The sequence below is a fragment of the Eurosta solidaginis genome, chromosome X (assembly GCF_040869045.1).
Source record: "Eurosta solidaginis isolate ZX-2024a chromosome X, ASM4086904v1, whole genome shotgun sequence".
Lineage (NCBI taxonomy): Eukaryota > Metazoa > Arthropoda > Insecta > Diptera > Tephritidae > Eurosta > Eurosta solidaginis.
Genome location: NC_090324.1, coordinates 41,483,449 through 41,497,637, shown reverse-complemented (window position 1 = coordinate 41,497,637; position 14,189 = coordinate 41,483,449). Strand labels below are relative to the sequence as shown.

Here is a 14,189-nt window from a genome sequence, read left to right as displayed (position 1 = left end):
GTAATCAAACTGGACTTAACTCTCGCAGATCGATATCATCCAACCTTACAGTGGATCATATAAACGTAGTCCTAGTGTAGAAATTATTTTTTGTTCCCGAACCACTTCGTCCGGCCACCGCTGTGGACTCTCCCGGTTGAAGCGTGAAATGCACACGCCGGAAACTAAATTGTACGTTTTCAAAGGTCATCTTGCCACACGGGGGCGTTTTTTTTTTTTTTTTTTGACAATATACCAATGTGTAGTGGAATTGCCCATTACCGATCGAGTATTCCCCAACCACGTTGCGCTGCTCCCACGCCCTTATTGAGTTCAGTATAAAAGTTAGATAAATCATTTATGGATATCGCTGAATAACCAGAGTCTAGTATGAAAGAAGTCAATGCACGATTCTGAAAAATTTCTTAAGGATAAACCGCAATTTCCACTTGTACCACTATCACTGATCTTTTCTACTTCCCAACTTTCATATGGGAGACCACCGTATACTTTTTTCCTTGTGAAGTTTCTTAATGAATAGCAGCTACACCGTTTACAGCATGTGAGCCGACAATAGACAAATGCGCCATATTAATGCGCTTCCTACCATCCTCCTCTACCAAAGACATATGACGCATACGTTCAAAGTCGCCCGGATATTTTTTGGCTACGTTTTCCGTGAATAGGAAATTAATATGATAGATGATTTGTAGATGACGTGGCAGAATTGACTCCAACAATGAAACGGGCCAGCGTTCCAAAGCTTCGGGCAATACGGTGTGATTTGTGTAGCCGCAGGTACGTTTAGTTATATCCCAAGCTGTACCCCAATCCAAATTCTCCTCATCAATAAATATACGCATCAACTCGGGTATAGCCAGTGAAGGATGAGTGTCATTCAATTGGATGGCAATTTTATCGGGGAAATGATCGAAATGATGACGTACAGTTTCGCGTTAGCCAAATTTGGAATTTTTGTAACGACGTACAATGTCATGTAAAGTGGCAGCAACCATGAAATATTCTTGCTTGAGACGCAATGCCTTGCCTTCGAAGAAGTTGTCATCGGGATACAGCACACGTGTAATGTTCTCAGCGAGATTACGATACAATACGGCTTGAATGTAGTCACCATTGTTGAAGAATTTCAAATTGAAGTCAACAGGACTCTTAGCAGACCATAAACGCAAAGTATTCACGCGATTGTTACCATAACCAGGTATGGGCTTATCGTATGGCATAGCATACACAACCTGTGTGTCCACCCACTTCTTACCCTCAGGCGTATCAATAACACGTCCATAGAAATTAACTGGTTTCATAAATTCAGGACGTGCCTTTTCCCATGGGTTACCAAAACGTAACCAGTCATCAGACTCCTCCTGTTGCTCACCATTCAAGATCGTTTGCGCAAATATACCATATTCGTAACGTAAGCCATAACCATAGGCCGCAATACCAAGAGTAGCCATTGAATCCAATAAACATGCTGCCAAACGTCCCAATCCACCATTTCCCAAACCAGCATCTTCATCAATATCCTCAAGCGCTTCAATATATAAGCCCAGCTGATACATAGCCTCTTCACATTCACTTTGAATGCCCAAATTTATCATCGTATTTTGTACCTACTGAACGTCCCATACAGTACTCAAGTGATAAATAGTAGACACGTTTAGGATCCGTTTCGTAGTACATCTGCTGGGTGCGTATCCAACGGCCCACCATATTATATTTCCTTTTGAAGTTTCTGAAATTGTGCTATTTGCAACGATTTCAATGATAGATAGGCAAAAGAATACACGTTTTATAACTGCATCGTTCTTATTAGTAAATTTACTATCTGTGTACGACGTAAGCTTCTTATAAGACCATTCGGCTGATGTATTTTGTGTTGAATTACAAAAGTTTATAATATAAGGCAAGGAAAATATTGTACTGCACAAGTCCAACCGTTGTTCGCCCTTCGACCAGATCACCTCGTTTACGCATTGCAGTTGCATATTGAACGGATGCCAATCTCCATTTTTTACCCTTGCCCGGTGGTAAGCTAGGCGCATAAAACTTGCGACGTACATTTATTGCAGAAAATCCTGCACCTTCTTCTAATTCCTGTGTCATAGTGCGTATATCCACGTAAAATTGATCCAGCTGCGGATCGGCATCACTCAAAAGTACACGAGTGAATTTCTTAGCATGAGCTCGTTCCAAATGTTGCAATACATCTGGAGTATAAGGCAACCACTTTCCATTAGCACACTTATAATCCCACAAGGCTACTGCATGGGTGGTCGTCACTGCCTTTGCACTACTAGCCGCATTTAAAATGCCTACACTACCACCAGTTCCTCCTCCACCGCCTACACCAATGAAATCATTACCTGCCATTAACGCAAGCTCACGCCGCACCAAACCTTATTGTCTATTTGTTCTATTTCACCGCTTCATAGCCAGTTAAACTAAGCGCAACTTCTTCATCATTTGAATAATTCTACAAAAAAAAAAATCGAACACCGCATGTGGATCACAAGATAAACATGAAACCCCAGAATGGTGGCCTTGCAATTTCTGATCCTCCGAATTTTAAGATTTGTCTCGGTTACTAAAACCAAATTCATAACATTAACACCACTTTTCGATTATGAGAAACTTATGCGTTTATAGTGCAAAAATACGTCGTAAATAGTATTCTTTAATGGACACCTGCGTTATATATATATATCGTGCACTTTGGTTATACAAATCTGAGGAAAAATTGTTTTTATGTGTTTCATTGCGTTTGCTATTGAAAATTTACAAGGCAGATAACCCTTTCCGTCTGATGCTGTGCCAGACTTGGTGTGCATTTGATGCAAATGGTAACCTTCGTATGCTCATGGCCTAAAAACGATGTATGTGGTTTATTATCGTAACATACGCCGGATATTTACTGAGACCAAAAACCTGCAAAGAAAAAATCCATTAATACAAATGCTTAAATGGGCATCGCAAAAAGGTGACAACTACCGGCGCGGCCGACGCCGCTGTTGGAGCACCCCTTTGCGATGCCGGTACACACAATAAAAAACAAAAAAAAAAATGCGATACTCCATCCATGTACATAGCTCCAACTCCCAGTGGACCACCACCATCAGCCACCTAAAAATAAGAGAAAATTCATTCATTATTAATTTCAGTTGGAAAATATATTAAATTATATATGAATTACCAATATTAAATACTTACCCTGTGCTTTGCAGAATTAAGCTAAACGTCCGTGTGTGTACGATGGCCACGCGCCGTAGTAAAAAGAATGAAGAAACGGAAAAAATCTTTCGATTAGTACCGTTTGCTTCAATTCAGAGGAATTTACATTCTATACACGGGTGTGTATGAATGTGCACAATATGTTTGTCTTTGCTGCTAGTAAATATTTACCAGTGCACGGACCTTTTTAAAGGCAAAATGTTGGGAGACGAAAAATGGTAGTAGAAGTTTCATGAAAACGATAACTACGGTTTATATTTGAACAAAAATTCCCAATTAATTGTAAAACAAACAAATCACAAAATAAATCACATACAAATATGTCTAACTACCGCAACAATTTTCCAATGAACTAAAGATATTCCCACAAAACAACCGATTTCGGCATGTTATTCGGAAAAGTATTCACATACCAAAAAGGTTGACAATAGCGCCCAAATTATTTTGCGGCTCCGTTACTGCATTTATTTAACAAACAAATTTATTTCCGTTTTCCATTTGTGCACAATTTGGCCAAATTTCGTTGGGGAGGTTAGTGTAACCGCTTAATATTAGCTGGTGTGCTCAGCAATTAAATACTTTTACAAAATGATCACATTATTTGTTCTCAATACGAAAATACTGACAATATTGGTAGATTTTGGGCCTCGGTAGTAGTAGTAGAAAATGAAAAAGGGTCAGAAAAAGTTAGTCAATCTACCAATGTGGTAAGGTCCGTGCACTGACTGTCCATATACTTACACCAACGTATGTACATATATGCCGAGTTTTAAATGTACATTATATTAGGGATGCATAAAATGATGCAAACGGGTACCGAAGAACCCGTTTCCGAAAAATCGGTACCGGAGCCAAATACCCTTCGGGAACTGTGCCATTTGCTAACGGCCATCAATAAAACAGGACTACAAGCGTACTTGGGGAAAAGTTGAAGAAATAAGTGAAGGGCAATACAAAAAAAAAAAAAAATGATTCATTCTACAAATTTTTCTCTTCGTCCAAAACGAAGATTTTTTATTTGTTCTTTACATAGCATACAATTTGCTGTCCAAACATTTTTTTTGTGGCGGGCAGCGAAGTTGTTGGTTTTTAGCACCAACAACACAAATAACAGCGACTCAAAAGAACCCACGCTATACACTTTCTACCCGGTTCGGTACCAGAATGTGCGAACCGAAAATCGTAAAGGCTAATTTTTTTGCAGCACTAGTGTGCCCGTGGCTAACTAAAACGCTACCGGGTGACACAAAATAAACAAAATAAGGAACTAAAGACCCAGGCACATAACGTGCGGGGAAAGAGGCCATGCATATAATGCACGCCACATATGAATATTTTTGTTTATGCAGCGACAGATGTTTCCCCTTATGCGCGCGCTAATAAAATTTCCCAAATCCCCAATAATACAACTAGGGACCACTCGCCCCCGCATTTTCGAGAATGACTGGACCCACTCAAACATATTTCATTTCTTTCAGAAAAATGGGTCGCTTTGCCGCTATGCAACGACGCGCTGCCAAGAACGTCATGCGTTATACGTCGGAATGCCGCGCTTGTTTTAAGCAACATCTCATACGCCTGTGCCCCATCTTTCGGGCCAAAAACCCGAGGAGTGTCTTTACTTAGCGATCCGCGGGAGCTGCTGTGGAAATTGATTGGCTCTAGACCACCGCTCGAACGCGTGCCCAAGCCAAGGCCGATGTAAAAAATGCGGCGAAAAACATCACACTATGCTTCACATCTCCTCGATTGATGAAGAGAAACAGCTACTCCACGAAGCCCGCTCCAAACCATGGAGTGTACAAGTTGAGGAGGAGCTGGAATCACCCCGTGAGCGGATTGACGACTCCATCTCGTTATATGCGTCAGATGCTGGAACGGAGACTGGGCCTCTTCGTCCAGCTCGAATCCACCAAACCGGAGCGGAGACTCGGTCTCTTCGCCCGAACACAACACCAGCAGCCAAATCGTATCGACCGCTTTTGCAGCACGAAAGGAAGCGGCTCCAGCAAAACCCATCTACAGTCCAGCGCCATGTTCGTGACGGCCGAGCGGAGACTCGGTCTCTTCGCCGGCAAACTAAGGACCCTCAACGAAGACAACCACCGCGCGATCGCAGAGCGGAGACAAGGCCTCTTCGCCTGCAACAACGACATCACACCCATCATCAACCACGAGATCGCAGTCATGGATCCAACTCGCTGCAGCTCACCACCGTGTCCGCCTTCCGGGCAGGGCATTCAGCTGCCACCGCCACCATGATACCAACGGTAGCGATCACACCTACCGCGGTCGTGAAGATAGAAGCTGGGGGCCGGCTACGCCTCGTCCGGGCCTTAATTGACGGATGCTCCCCCACCACCGTGATAGCATATGAGCTCGCCCAGGACCTCCAACTCCCTGCCAGCAACATTGGCGGGCAAGCAGGATGCCTACTACGCATACGAGGAAGACACGGCCAAAATAAACGAATTGCAACCCATGCGGCGGTCGTGTCCAATTTTGGGCGAATGGCCCCCACGACCAGCGTCGACAGCGCCATCGCATCCCCGTACGCACATCTCCGTCTGGCGGATCCACAGTTTTATTCATCCGCCCCGATCCGCCTCGTACTAGGGACAGACGTATATGCCGAAATAATGCTACCAGGGATTCTGCCCACCACGTTTGGCCTTTTGCTGGCTCAGAGTACCATCTTCGGTTGGGTACTCCCGGGCACAACCAAGGCCTAACATGAAAATGTTCGGTAACGACCGAAATCCATGAATTTTTACACTTTTTTATTTTTATTGAATTTCTGCTGTACACCGTCGCAAGAGGTGTGCATTGTGATTTCGTACAAGGGAAAAATCTTTCTATCCCTCCATTGCCATACCTACGTGTCAAGTCATAGCTGACAGGGAGAACGGCTGTCGCGAAGGGTCAGAGAATGGAAGAAAGGTTTCTTTTTCTTGTGTTCGCCGTTATTAAATTGAAGTGCCATGAATTGCACATTTGTTTCAAATCAGCTTTTCCTTTAAATTTGTATACAGAAAATCAGACTACATATTAATACTCACTCGCTGTTCACTATTGTGAACGTTTTATCGAAAATTCGCCACTTGTATGAATTCACAATGGAGGTGTGCGTTTTAAAAGCTTGTATCGTTACAATAAGTTATTTTTTATTGAATTTTCTTCATACAAAATTCACAAGCATAGAATTTCCAATGAATTTGTAATAAACGGCAAGAAATATGAACACGTATATCTTCTTACTTCTTTTCGCAATCCCTAGCTCTAGGCAAACCTGGCTCACGCCCTACACCATAATGGGAAAATTGGTGAATGACCGAGGCAGCAGCAACCAAGCTCCCACACTGCGCAAACCATTTTTCGTGCCGCCAAGCCGGCGGACTGGCCGGCATTATGTTAAGTTAGATATAATTAATTATAAGTTTTTTATTTTTTTTCTCTTCTTCACGGTCGGTGATCCTTGGCGGACTGTGATGTTGCGTACCGCAAGGGGGGCGGCATGTTTAGGCCCAATGCCTAACTTTTATCTGATTGACGGCGCCCCTCCCTAACGTTTTAATAATATTTCCAGCCACCCACACTCACGCCGCATTTGTGTGCATGCATGCACATGCATGCGTTTCATACGCATGCACGTGTGTGTGCGGGTTGTCAGCACCCATGCACGTATATGTGGGGGTTGTTGTGTGTGTGGCTTTTTTTCCCCTCCTTAATACCAGAGTTCTTTTTCGCGGCTTAGCGGTTGTCCTCAACGGGATAACCGGCCTCTTTTTCGATCAACCGCCTACCGATACGCATCGTCCAAGGATCAACGCTGTACTTTGTTACACAGGTAAAATAACCCTTGTCATCCTTACATTGTACATTTCCGTTCAATTCAATTAAATACATTATTATAACGAGGAATTCCTCTTGGTGTTTTCTTTCTCGTATTTCTTTCGAGTGCACTATCAACCTGAGATCGACCCGTGTGCGCCTACCCATTGCCGGTTTCAGACGCACCCAGGCCGAACAGTTAGGTAGTATACAAAACCAAAGTACGAATATCGTATTGTATTCGCATAACAAAAAATATACAAATGTACCTAAACATTGTTGCCACTAAACTTGAGCTGCTAACAAAAGAAAAAGAAAAGCTTTAACTGAAACGAGCTGTAATAAATATATGTTGTCCACATGTGCCGATGAACACAAGCTGTTAACATAGCAGAAACTGTAACCGAAGCAACCATTGTTAAATATAATTTTGTACATACACTTTGTAAGTTGCTATACTGTCTTACATTATATACATGTAACCACCATAGAACACTTTTAATAAGCAAAGAAACAAAAAAAAAAACATAATCAATTGAAACTTTTGATCAACATAAATTTAAAAAATACAATCAGCTGAGCAAAAAGAAAGATATTAAACAAGTAAGGAAGGTTAAGTTCGGGTGTAACCGAACATTACATACTCAGTTGAGAGCTATGGTGACAACATAAGGGAAAATAACCATGTAGGAAAATGAACCGAGGGAAACCCTGGACTGTGTATCAAATGAAAGGCGTTAAAGAGTATTTTATGAGGGAGTGGGCCATAGTTCTATAGGTGGATGCCATTTAGGGATATAGCCATAAAGGTGGATCAGGGTTGACTCTAGAATGCGTTTGTACGATATGGGTTTCAAATGAAAGGTGTTAATGAGTATTTTAAAAGGGAGTAATCCTTAGTTCCATAGGTGGACGCCATTTCGAGATATCGCCACAAAGGTGGACCAGGGGTGACCCTAGAATTTGTTTGTACAATATGGGTATCAAAAAAAAGGTGTTAATGAGCATTTTAAAAGGGAGTAATCCTTAGTTCCATAGGTGCACGCCGTTTCGAGATATCGCCATAAGGTGACCAGGGGTGACCCTAGAATTTGTTTGTACAATATGGGCATCAAACGAAAGGCGTTAATGAGTATTTTAAAAGGGAGTGGGCCTTAGTTCTATAGGTGGAAGCCGTTTCGAAATATCGCCCTAAAGGTGGACCAGGGGTGACTCTAGAATATGTTTGTACGATATGGGTATCAAATTAAAGGTATTAATAAGGGTTTTAAAAGGGAGTGGTGGTTGTTGTATAGGTGGTCGCCTTTTCGAGATATCGCCATAAAGGTGGACCAGGGGTGACTATAGAACGCGTTTGCACGATATGGGTATCAAATGAAAGGTGCTAATGAGTATTTTAAAAGGGAGTAATCCTTAGTTCCATAGGTGGACGCGGTTTCGATATATCGCCATAAAGGTGGACCAGTGGTAACCCTAGAATTTGTTTGTACAATATGGGTATCAAAAGAAAGGTGTTTATGAGTATTTTAAAAGGGAGTAATCCTTAGTTCCATATGTGGACGCCGTTTCGAGATATCGCCATAAAGGTGGAGCAGGGGTGACCCTAGAATTTGTTTGTACAATATGGGTATCAAGAGAAAGGTGTTAATGAGTATTTTAAAAGGGAGTGGGCCTTTGTTCTATAGGTGTTCGCCTTTTCGAGATATCGCCATAAAGGTGGACCAGGGGTGACTTTAGAATATGTTTTTACGATATGGGTATCAAATGAAAGGTGTTAATCAGTATTTTAAAAGGGCGTGGGGCTTAGTTCTATAGGTGGACGCCTTTTCGAGATATCGCCATAAAGGTGGACCAGGGGTGACTCTAGAATGAGTTTGTATGATATGGGTATCAAATTAAAGGTATTAATGAGAGTTTTAAAAGGGAGTGGTGTGAAGGCGTTTTCCAGATATAGACCAAAATGTGGACCAGGGTGACCCAGAACATCATCTGTTGGATACAGCTAATTTATTTATATATGTAATACCTGCCAAGATTTTAAGGGTTTTTTATTTCGCCTTGGTATAGAATTATGGGATTTTTTCATTTTTCGTAATTTTCGATATCGAAAAAGTGGGCGTGGTCATAGTCGGATTTCGTTCATTTTTCATACCAAGATAAAGTGAGTTCAAGTAAGCACGTGAACTAAGTTCATTAAAGATATGTCGATTTTTGCCCAAGTTATCGTGTTAACGGCCATGCGGAAGGACAGACGGACGCCTGTGTATAAAAACTGGGCGTGGCATCAACCGATTTCGCCCATTTTCACAGAAAACAGTTAATGTCATAAAATCTATGCCCCTACCAAATTTCAAAAGGATTGGTTAATTTTTGTTCGACTCATGGCGTTAAAAGTATCCTAGACAAATTAAATGAAAAAGGGCGGAGCCTCGCCCATTTTGAAATTTTCTTTTATTTTTGTATTTTGTTGCACCATATCATTACTATAGTTGAATGTTGACATAATTTACTTATATACTGTAAAGATATTAAATTTTTTGTTAAAATTTTACTTAAAAAAAATTTTTTTTTTTAAAGTGGGCGTGGTCCTTCTCCGATTTTGCTAATTTTTATTAGGCGTACATATAGTAATAGAAGTAACGTTCCTGCCAAATTTCATCAAGATATCTTCAACGACTGCCAAATTACAGCTTGCAAAACTTTTAAATTACCTACTTTTAAAAGTGGGCGGTGCCACGCCCATTGTCCAAAATTTTACTAATTTTCTATTCTGCGTCATAAGTTCAACTCATCTACCAAGTTTCGTCGCTTTAGCTGTCTTTTGTAATGAATTATCGCACTTTTTCGGTTTTTCGAAATTTTCGATATCGAAAAAGTGGGCGTGGTTATAGTCCGATATCGTTCATTTTAAATAGCGATCTGAGATGTGTACTCAGGAACCTGCATACCAAATTTCATCAAGATACCTCAAAATTTACTCAAGTTATCGTGTTAACGGACGGACGGACGGACGGACGGACGGACGGACGGACATGGCTCAATCAAATTTTTTTTCGATCCTGATTATTTTGATATATGGAAGTCTATATCTATCTCGATTCCTTTATATATGTACAACCAACCGTTATCCAATCAAACTTAATATACTCTGTGAGCTCTGCTCAACTGAGTATAAAAACATCTAACAAATTAAATACTTAAATAAAATAAAACAAATAAACAGACAAACCAAGTAAAAATCATAAAACGGCATTAAGCTTAGCAGAGGCATTAAGAGAAGCCAGAAGTGTACCTACCATTTTTTGACGGAAAAACTGAGTATACACTAAATCACTATTTGAGAGATGTTGTAACAATACTGTCGCTTACAAATGACGGAGAAAAATACATTATATTATTTGAAAGGTGAAAATGACATTTTGTATAGACCATATAATAATGCGAAATTAATATTTGACATTTATCTACAATTTTTGCCCTTCAACGTAAAAACTCTGTTGTTGCAAAATCAAATTACTAATATGGAAAAAGCATTTACGTATTATTTAGAAAATAATATGTTAACAGATTTTAAAATAAATAACATGGTGTCCCATACAAAAAATAATAAATATCCGTATAGTTTTTTACACAATTTTTCTTATAATTCCAATGTGTTCGACCAAAATAAAAATGCAAATAGCGGCAATCGGAATAATATACATTTTAATAGAGGCAACTCAAATAGCTCTGGTAATTATAACATACACCCTGGTGCTAATCAAAACTATAAAAATGTTAATAATTACCGTAATAATTCTTCTGGAAACTTTAGTAATGGTTATGGCAAGTATGTCCAAAATAATCCTCATTTTAATAGTAACGGTTATGGTAGAGGTAACGCTAGTGGAAATACCAGCAAATTTAATGACCAAAGAAATTATAGAAACGTAAATAATTCTGGTAGGTTTAATAACAATGCGAGATATAACCAACAATCACCTGTCGTGCCAATGGAAGTGGACAATATTGAAAAATACGAAAATTGTCAGCTTTCTCCTCTTCAACCAACTTACCCCTAATAGATTTAACAGTTAATAATACTGTGGTTAGGTGTTCGGTAGATACTGGATCAGCAACCACATTGGGAGATTTTGAGATATTTAAAAATTTTCGTCATCGCAGATATTTAGAAAAACCTATCCTAGTAAAAACACTTTTTGCGTCTGATATAATATTAGAAGAAGTCATCGTCAATATACCTTTGGAGTTTGCATTAATAAAGGAGAGACAATGTCCATTAAATTATTAAAATTTACCAATAAACCTTTCCAATGCATACTTGACTTAAATATTCTTATCCCTTTAAAAATCAAAATTGATTTTTCATTAAAAGTCAACAATAAAATAATACATTTCGTTGATAATTGCACTAACACATACTTAGGCAATGATAAGGATTTCTACGCTTATTGCTCTCAGACAGACACTTACCCGGATAATTTTACATTTGATGATATTGGCTTTAATACAGATGCCTTAATTAAAAAAATTTGAACGTTGAAGATCAGCTGCTCTTAAAGCAATTTATATTGAAATATAAAAACATATTTTTCGAAGATGGCCAATATCTACCAGCTTTGGAAACAGTCAGACACCAGATTATAACAAAACCCCATGCCCCTATTTACGTAAAAAATTATAGGTATCCCTATGCGCTGGAAGAGGAAATAAATAGTCAATTAGAATCTATGCTAAAAAACGGAATCATTAGGCCAAGTAGGTCTCCATATAACGCGCCATTATGGATTGTGGAGAAAAAATCGAAAACTGTTAGTAAAAAGAAATGGCGTTTGGTAATAGATTTCCGGAAGCTAAATAGTCTTACAATCGATGATAAGTTCCCTATACCAAACGTAGAATCGCTGTTTTAAAAGCTAGGACAAGCACAATATTTTTCCACAATCGATTTGTCTAAGGGATTCCACCAAATTCTGATGAGCGAAAACGATATCGAAAAAACCGCTTTTCAGGTCCAAACGGGCATTATGAATTTACTCGTATGCCATTTGGCCTGAAAAACGCACCCGCCACATTCCAGCGTATGATGAATATAGTTCTATGCGACTATATCAATAATATATGCATAATTTATATGGATGAAGTATTGATATTCTCCACCTCCATAAAAGAGCATTTTGAGAGTTTGACTAAAATATTCAATAGGTTGGCAGAAAACGACCTGAAAATTCAATATGAAAAATGTAACTTTCTCTCAAGATACACAGAATTTCTAGGGCATATCATTACTCCGGAAGGTATTAAGTCGAATACCGAAAAAATAGAAGCTATACAAAGTATAAAGCAACCACAAACTCTTAAAGAAATTCATCAAGAATTACTCTATGATCGCTGCCCCTATAATAAAATATCTGAAAAAGAAAGAAAGATTAATATGAAAGATATTAAATATATTGAAGCTTTTGATAAGTTGAAGCTTATAATGACCTCACCCCCACTCTTCGCATTTCCTGACTTTTCAAAAAAATTGTTGCGATAGGCGCGGATTTTAGTCAAAATAAAAAACCAATATCTTTTGCTAGTCGCCCATTAAACGGCTTCGAAAAACGCACTCACACTCTGGATAAAGAGCTATTAGTGATAGTGTGGGCGGTGAAACATTTCAGACCATATTTGTTGGGGCGGTCATTCCTGTTACAAACGGATAATAAGCCTTTAAAATGGTTGTACTCTATGAAAGATCCAAGCGCACGCATTCTACGTTGTAAAACTTTGCTCAGTGAATACGAGTTTGAAGTTGAATATCTCAGAGGCAAGGAAAATAATGTAGCCGACTTTCTTAGTCGACAAAAAATACATAACGAGGAAAACCTAGATATAAAGTCGTTGTTTGAGAACTCTATAGATACGGTGCATTCAGCACTCGAAAATCAAAATGACCATTTCCTTATTTCAGATTCAATTGTCAACAAATATACTACCCAAATTCGACTAGTTCATAACAAGAACATAGCGAGCGAATATAAATACCTTATAATATATATAGAAGAATGCGATGGTAGTAATAACTCTTAATTATGTGATTTATTCAGAAGGCACATAAAGAAAGGAACAATAGGAATTCATTCAGAATTACCCGATAACCTTTATAACGTAGTTCAAGACAAATTAATAACTTTATTTTCAAACGACAGTAATATTAAATTTACTAAATGCAGTTATAAAGCTTTAGACGTCAGGAGTGATGAAGAAATGTTAGAAATAGTATATGAAGTTCACATTGAAAGTAACCATAGAGGTATCTTAGAAAATTATGAGCAAATTTAAAAAAGATAATAAAAAGATTTATTAACAGTTGCGATATATGCAATGAGAGTAAATATGCTACAAAACCATTGAAAAAACTATTTAATTATACAGAGACTCCTGGCAGTCCCAATGAAATAGTGCACACCGACATATTTTATTGCTTTCGTTCATACTTTTTGACCACGTTTGATAGATTCACCAAGTTAGCATCTGTACATAAATTACCAGACAGAAACATGGTAACCATAAAAATCAAACTACAAGAAAGGTTTGCGTGGTTAGGAAAACCCAAAAAACTAATAATGGATAATGAGTTTAACAACGCGTCTATATGACTATTTTGCAGGGAAAATGATATTATTCCTCATTTTACTACGCCAAATAGTCACACTGGCAATGCAGATGTTGAAAGATTGCATCCACATTACTAGAACATATACGCATTTTAAAAAATACGCAAAACTCATTGGAAGTAGAAGAAGTTGTGATTAAAGCTATTGGCTTCTATAAAAATTAGGCACACAGTTCAACTAATGTAAAACCTATAGATTTTATTAACAGAAATGATATTGACTTTGTGAAAATAAAAAGTTATACCTATGAAAAGAAAAATAAACTATAGAAAAAATTAACTCAAAAAGGAGAAAAGTACCGAGTTTCAACAACGAAAAAGTTTATATAAAAAACCCTCTTGCTAATAGGAATAAAACTGCCAAAAGATTTATAAAATTACCTGTTAGTTACCCAAATAAAATTGACATAGCTCAGATCAAAAGGCCTCACAAAACTTTGTGAATGTTACCCTTGTATATATCTATGTTTGT

At 38.6% G+C, this 14,189-nt stretch overlaps 1 pseudogene; it reads right to left on the bottom strand.

Moving 5' to 3' along the window:
- Positions 1–509: 509 nt before the first annotated feature.
- LOC137234871 (glycogen phosphorylase-like) lies at positions 510–2,367 on the bottom strand (annotated as a pseudogene).
- Between the last annotated feature and the right edge of the window lie 11,822 nt (positions 2,368–14,189).